The 6,403-nt window shown below is 35.5% G+C and overlaps 1 non-coding gene across 1 annotated transcript; it reads left to right on the forward strand.

The window, feature by feature from the left end:
* The first annotated feature begins 2,646 nt into the window (after nt 1–2,646).
* Trnac-gca lies at nt 2,647–2,718 on the forward strand. Its single transcript has one exon. It is a non-coding gene; the product is annotated as a tRNA-Cys (tRNA).
* The last annotated feature ends 3,685 nt before the right edge of the window (nt 2,719–6,403 follow it).

The following is a 6,403-nucleotide window of genomic DNA, read 5'->3' on the forward strand; positions in this document are numbered from 1 at the left end:
TTACTTCTCTAACATTTTACTGCATATTTTCTTTTTGTTCTTTTTCTGATTATTTTGACAAGGGTATTTATGAAAATAAAATAAGGTCATTACTTTTGTTATTATGATTTTATGTATTTTAATTATTATTATAAAAAAGAGATTTGTCTTTCTTGTCTGTCATACTGTGTAAATATCAAAGGTATATCTCTAATCTTCATTTACTGTTGTTATATTATATGTTGTGTTTACAGCATCAAACGAATGTCAGTTACTTAAGAAGAACAATGCGTGATTATATAGCGAACTATCACATCAACTCGTCTTTCGTACTGAATAAATAAGTCATTTCAGTCAATCTGTCAAATAAAGGGGCTCATTTTCCAGGCAATATGTAAAATGACTGGAAATTTCAGGCACTTTGTAAATTGCCTGATTTTAGACATTGACTGTAACATATAGATAGATAAATAGATAGATTATACGAGAAATATACTTAGTTTAATTGAATTGTTGTTTTTTTCTATCAAGAAAAGACAAGCAACCATCTTTATATTGTAGCAATGGGAATATAACAAAATTGAATGAATGAAAATGAATGAATACATGAATGAAGATAATTAATGGGGAAAAATTAATAAATTAATGACAAAGCACAGCGGAAGCAAGTAGACAGTAGATATTGGGAAGGGGTGGTGAGGGGGCGCTGACTGGGATCGAGGGCGCAAAGCAAAGTTTCTAGGGGGTTCGTGGTATGTTCCCTAGTAAAATTTTGAAAACTATGGGTCTTATCCCCGTCCTTCTGTCTGTCTGTCTGTATGTCTGTCTATCTGTCCGTCCGTTCTACATATAGTTTTCCGGACGTTGTTGTTGTTGTTGTTGTTGTTATTGGGGTTTTGGGGTTGTTGTTTTTTCACAATGCTTCGATATATTGAGCTGAAATTTTGTGTATAGATTTGTTATATACTGCTACGGATCAAGTTTGACGTCGATTGCGATATAGCTATTTTTGACATTTATGACTCTTGAACTTAGGAATTCGAACATTTGCTTTCCGGACTTTCTTTTGGCAATGTCTCAAGGTACTGATCTAAATGTTTGTGTATAGCTTTATCATGTTCTGTTACGGTTAACTTTCATGACCATTTACCAAGTATTCCACAGAGTTATGTCCCTTGAAGTTTGGAGATACGAAAATTGTTTGGGCCCAGTAAGGAACATGTATTAGCAGTACTCTCAGAATGCTTGTTTTTCAAGCTTACTGGTAGCCAGTTATCAAAGGCCGTGGTATGTGTTATCCTGGCTGTGGATGGTGCATATAAAAGATCCCTTGCTACTAATGGAAAAATGTAGCGGATTTCCTCTCTATGACTGTGTCAAAATGACTATGTTTGACATCCAATAGCCAATGATTAATAAAGCAATATGCTCTAGTGGTGTCGTTAAACAAAACCAACTTTAAGCTTACTGGTGGTAATATTTCTAAATTTTTGCAATTCCAAACTAAAAAAACACATTTTTATACTCCGTGTGTTACTAACGGGCTCTATACACTAACCCACAGTTCATTATGAAAGGTCGTGATTATTCTCACATAAGTCTTTGAAAATGGAAGTTTTGACCCTCATATACTTAGGCAGTTGAATACACAATTAGACAGTACTCCACATTTTGATTTGAACAAAAATAAAAATAGGCCTACTTACACATGCACACACACACACGCACACACACACGCGCGCACACACATACACACACACACGCACACACACACACGCACACACATACACACACACACACACACACACACACACACATACACACACACTCACAGAGCACCACCTGAATTGTATTGTTGCCAAAAAGCTGCCTAGACGTAGTTGCCTGGGACTACGGAATTTAAATCTGATATCGATATTTGTTTTACGTATTCTGTATCTTCTGGGTATTTTCTGAGGTGGCGTGAAATAAATCACTTACGAGCAGCACATCAGTGTGATTCCATCTCCATAGTTAATTACCACACATTTTCATGCATATTTACGGTTTCTATTTTTGTCTCTAGTATACATTAAATATTATGTAACGATAGTAACACTTACCGTCGATATTTTTCATTATCTTCTGCATACGAAAAACATAAATCTTAGTGTTACGTATCCACGAAGTTATTATAATTACTTACTAAATATAAGCCACAGTGTCAGAATTAGGTGGTGTTTATTTAATTTCAAGGTGTATATGTATTTCATGAATAAGTAAATCTTATAGGTCTCCATATTGTAGTGGTTAAGCCATCGGACTTACCGGCTGGTAGATATTGACTCGCATTCTGGTTCCGGATCCCACGTGGTGTCAGTTTTAACGACATGATGGATATGTAAGGCCACTACCTCGACTTCTCTTTCATGAACAGCTAACCACTAACTCCCTGTGTACCCAGGACAGCGTGCTTGAACATTAATTGGCTATAAACACGATAATAACTTAACGATAAGAAAAAGAAGAAAGAAAGAATGATGAATGATGAATGAATGAATGATGAATGAATGAATGAATGAATGAATGTTTAACGACACCCCAGTACAAACACACATCTGCTAATGGGTGTCTGTGCATCCAACACCTGATTAATTTATAAATTGTAAATTAAAACAGATATCTTCAGGGGATATAGCTCAGTGGTAGAGCATTCGACTGCAGATCGAGAGGTCCCTGGTTCGATCCCGGGTGTCCCCTCATGTCTTATTTTTTAAAAATTAATTTTATTTCATATAAATATTTTTGGTCCCGTCATGATCTATTGTATCCTAAATTAATGTGATCTTTTTCATCTACATCAATGTAGACACTAAATACGTACCATTAAGAATAACATTCTGGAGCGTATTTCACAAAACATCGTAAATTTAAGTCTGCGACTACCGGTTATACTGGTCATACGGTTATATGTTTTTGGCATCTATTTCACACAGAAAATTACATCATTACAGAAAATGGAGCATATTGAGGACAAAAGAACATGAAATATGTGTATTTTAAACTATATTTGTTGTACTATAATAGTAAATAAAAACTGTGGTTTCGTCGTAGATTTACGTTTACGTGCAAAACTAGGCTTACGATGTTTTGTGAAATTGGGCCCTGTATTATATCATGCGGAAATGTATATGAACTCTTATTACCAGACGGAAGAGCACTTTGACTAGTTAGATCCGTTAAAATCACAGACCCTAGTTTCAAACCGTGAAAATGGACACTAAGTATTTTACTCTACAAACCTGTAACACTTCTGGATATAGTTTTACAACAGAGTGAACCGAGAGTCTGTGACATTGACACGGAGAAATGACCTCTAAAAATATACGTGCGTTTTTAGAATTATGAAAAATGCATTTCGTGGTATTAACAGACACCAGGATAACCTGAAACACTTTGGACATACGGAACTGTATAATCTAAACAATAAAATGCTAGTATGTCTAATCTCGATTATTAAAAATGGCTCCAATAGTAAAAAAAATGCGTCATAGTGTTTAAAAACCCAGGGTGTGTCACTTTAAAGTATAATAAATATCGTTTTTTCCCCTTGAAGCTTCGTTACCTGGGAATGACGTCAAAAGATGCCATGGCAACTAATGAAACAAATACACAAATAGGACTACACCACGTACTGCACAATTAATAATCTTAGAAGTATAAAAAAGGCAATTAAATGATCTTAGAGCTATAAATGGTAGATATTGAGCAAAATATCTAGACTGTCTTGTTTCCAAAAATAAGATTCCTATGTCAATCGTATCAATGTAATACGGAGAAAAGATGTGGGTGTGAATGTCTACAACATTACAATTATGAAACGGGAAGAAGAAACCCTATATAATTATAATCACGTAACCAAAGTTAAAATTTGTTTTATTTAACGACACCACTAGAGCACATTGATTTATTAATCATCGACTATTGCATGTCAAACATTTTGTAATTCTGACATATAGTCTTAGAGAGGAAACCCGCTACATTTTTTCATTAGTAGCAAGGGGTATTTTATATGCACCATCCCATTGATATGTTAGCACACACCACGGCCTTTGATATACCAGTCGTAGAGCACAGGCTGAAACAAGAAATAGCCTATTGGGCCACCGACGGGGATCGATCCTAGACTAACCGCGCACTAAGCGAGCGCTTTACCACTGCGCTACGTTCCGCCCCCTTTTAAATGTTAAAAGCCTACCCTTGCATTAATTAATCCCCTTCCTTCGAGTGTGTTTGTGTGTGTAACTTTTATCATGCTCATGTACCACGAAGGTTTCGAGCATGTCTGTGCCGGGTTCGGCATCTTGATAGCCAGACATCCAATCAGGGACAGATAAAGTTAAGTTAAGTTAGAATAATTACATCCAAAACAAAAGGGGAGTTTATAAATTTGTGTGGTCATCCTAACTAAAGACAATAATAACCCAAAAATAATTTATTAATAATTGGTCGCATTTTATAACTGGCAATCTAAAATAAAGTTTATTTTTAGGAGATTTGGCCCCAGCCACAGTAAGTTTAATTCCTTCGAGTAGCAGTATATCAAATAGCATCTCGTAGGGTCAAAGTTCGAGGTTCACCTAACATTTAGTAGCACAGTTAATACTACCAGTTCTGTCATTGGTGATAAATGTGACAGTGTTTGCTGTCATAAAATATTCTTTCTTCTGACCTGTAAATTCCTGTAATTTAATTTGAACTCGTATAAATGTACAAGTTACTACTGTGTTTGAAACATGTGCGGGGTCCTACTAGAAATAGAATTATACTATCTTTTTTTTTTACGTCTGTGGGATGATGCATATAAAAGAGCCCTTGCTGCTAATCGAAAAAAGTAGCCCATGTAGTGGCGACAGCGGGTTTCCTCTCTCTATATCTGTGTGGTCCTTAACCATATGTCTGACGCCATATAATCGTAAATAAAATGTGTTGAGTGCGTCGTTAAAAAAGATATTTCCTTCCTTCTCTAATTTTTTTTACGGAATTAAGGTAGCAAAAAACCTCTCCCTGTTATGTCTAAAACTAACAACTTAACACACACACACCCCTCTTATTTATTCTTATTCACTTTAATGGTGATGAGTAAGCGCTGTGTGTTGAGATTTTAGCCATACTATGTAAAGTTACTACATTAATGTCGCCTATGGGATTTGATTTGATGGTATAGACACTTCAGCGTTTGATTTGTATGCCTGTGAAAATGCTGATTATTTTTAACGGCCGCCTTACAAATAAGATAACATTTTGTGGCCAAACTACTGACACGCATGCATTTATTCTACAATTACTCACTATACGTATTGTCAGGAGTGGGACGGAACTACTTTTTAACTAGTTTATGATCATTAAAGCAATGTTGCATCGTTGAAAGTTACTCATTCTTTACTTTCCAGTTGATTGCTTTGATTTTCGAAAAACAGTTTTGAAGAAAGGAAAGGAAAAGAAATGGTTTATTTAACGACGCACTCAACACATTTTATTTATCCGGTTATATGGCGTCGGATAGTTTTGAAGATAATTTTTATTTTAATGGAGATGTTTGTTTTATTTTAACGACACCACTAGAGCACATTGATTTATTAATCATAGGCTATTGGATGTCAAACATATGGTCATTCTGACACAGTCATAGAGAGGAAACCCGTTACATTTTTCCATTAGTAGCAAAGGATAAATAAAATTACTGGCTACCGCCTTAAGATATCGGCTTTATCCTGCTCAGGTCGAATGGCGAATGACGCTTGGCAGAGCCCCACGACTGGTATATCAAAAGCTGTGGTACAAACGACAAAAGCTTTTGAATCAATGCAATCCCCTGAAAACCGGACAATATACTTGGTACCCTGGGTGTATAGTTTAGAGGGGTTTCACTGTCTGTGTGCCTCTCTCTGTGTCTGTCTCTGTCTGTCTGTCTCTGTCTCTGTCTGTCTCTGTCTGTCTGTCTCTCTCTCTCTCTCTCTCTCTCTCTCTCTCTCTCTCTCTCTCTCTCTCTCTCTCTCTCTCTCTCTCTCTCTCTATATATATATATATATATATATATATATATATATATATAACTGACTTCGAAAACTAGTAATTTTTTGGTCCATCATAGAGGTTTAATAGAGTTTGCAAATGCGGCGCACCGGGCAAATATTGTTAAAATAGCAACAGATTAAAAATTATAAATAACACAAATGCGACGCTCATTGCATTTATTATTTTTCACTCACACTTTTGAGTGTGTTGCTACATTTGTATTTAAATACTATTTGACATAAAAAAATGTTCTCTGAAGATGTCAAATATCCATGTACATGTAGTAGTTTATTTCAATGTTACAGTTCCCATACATTTTATATAATTCTATATTTGATTTTGGGTGGCTACCACACACACACAAACG

Source organism: Gigantopelta aegis, chromosome 6, assembly GCF_016097555.1.
Source record: "Gigantopelta aegis isolate Gae_Host chromosome 6, Gae_host_genome, whole genome shotgun sequence".
Taxonomy (NCBI): domain Eukaryota; kingdom Metazoa; phylum Mollusca; class Gastropoda; order Neomphalida; family Peltospiridae; genus Gigantopelta; species Gigantopelta aegis.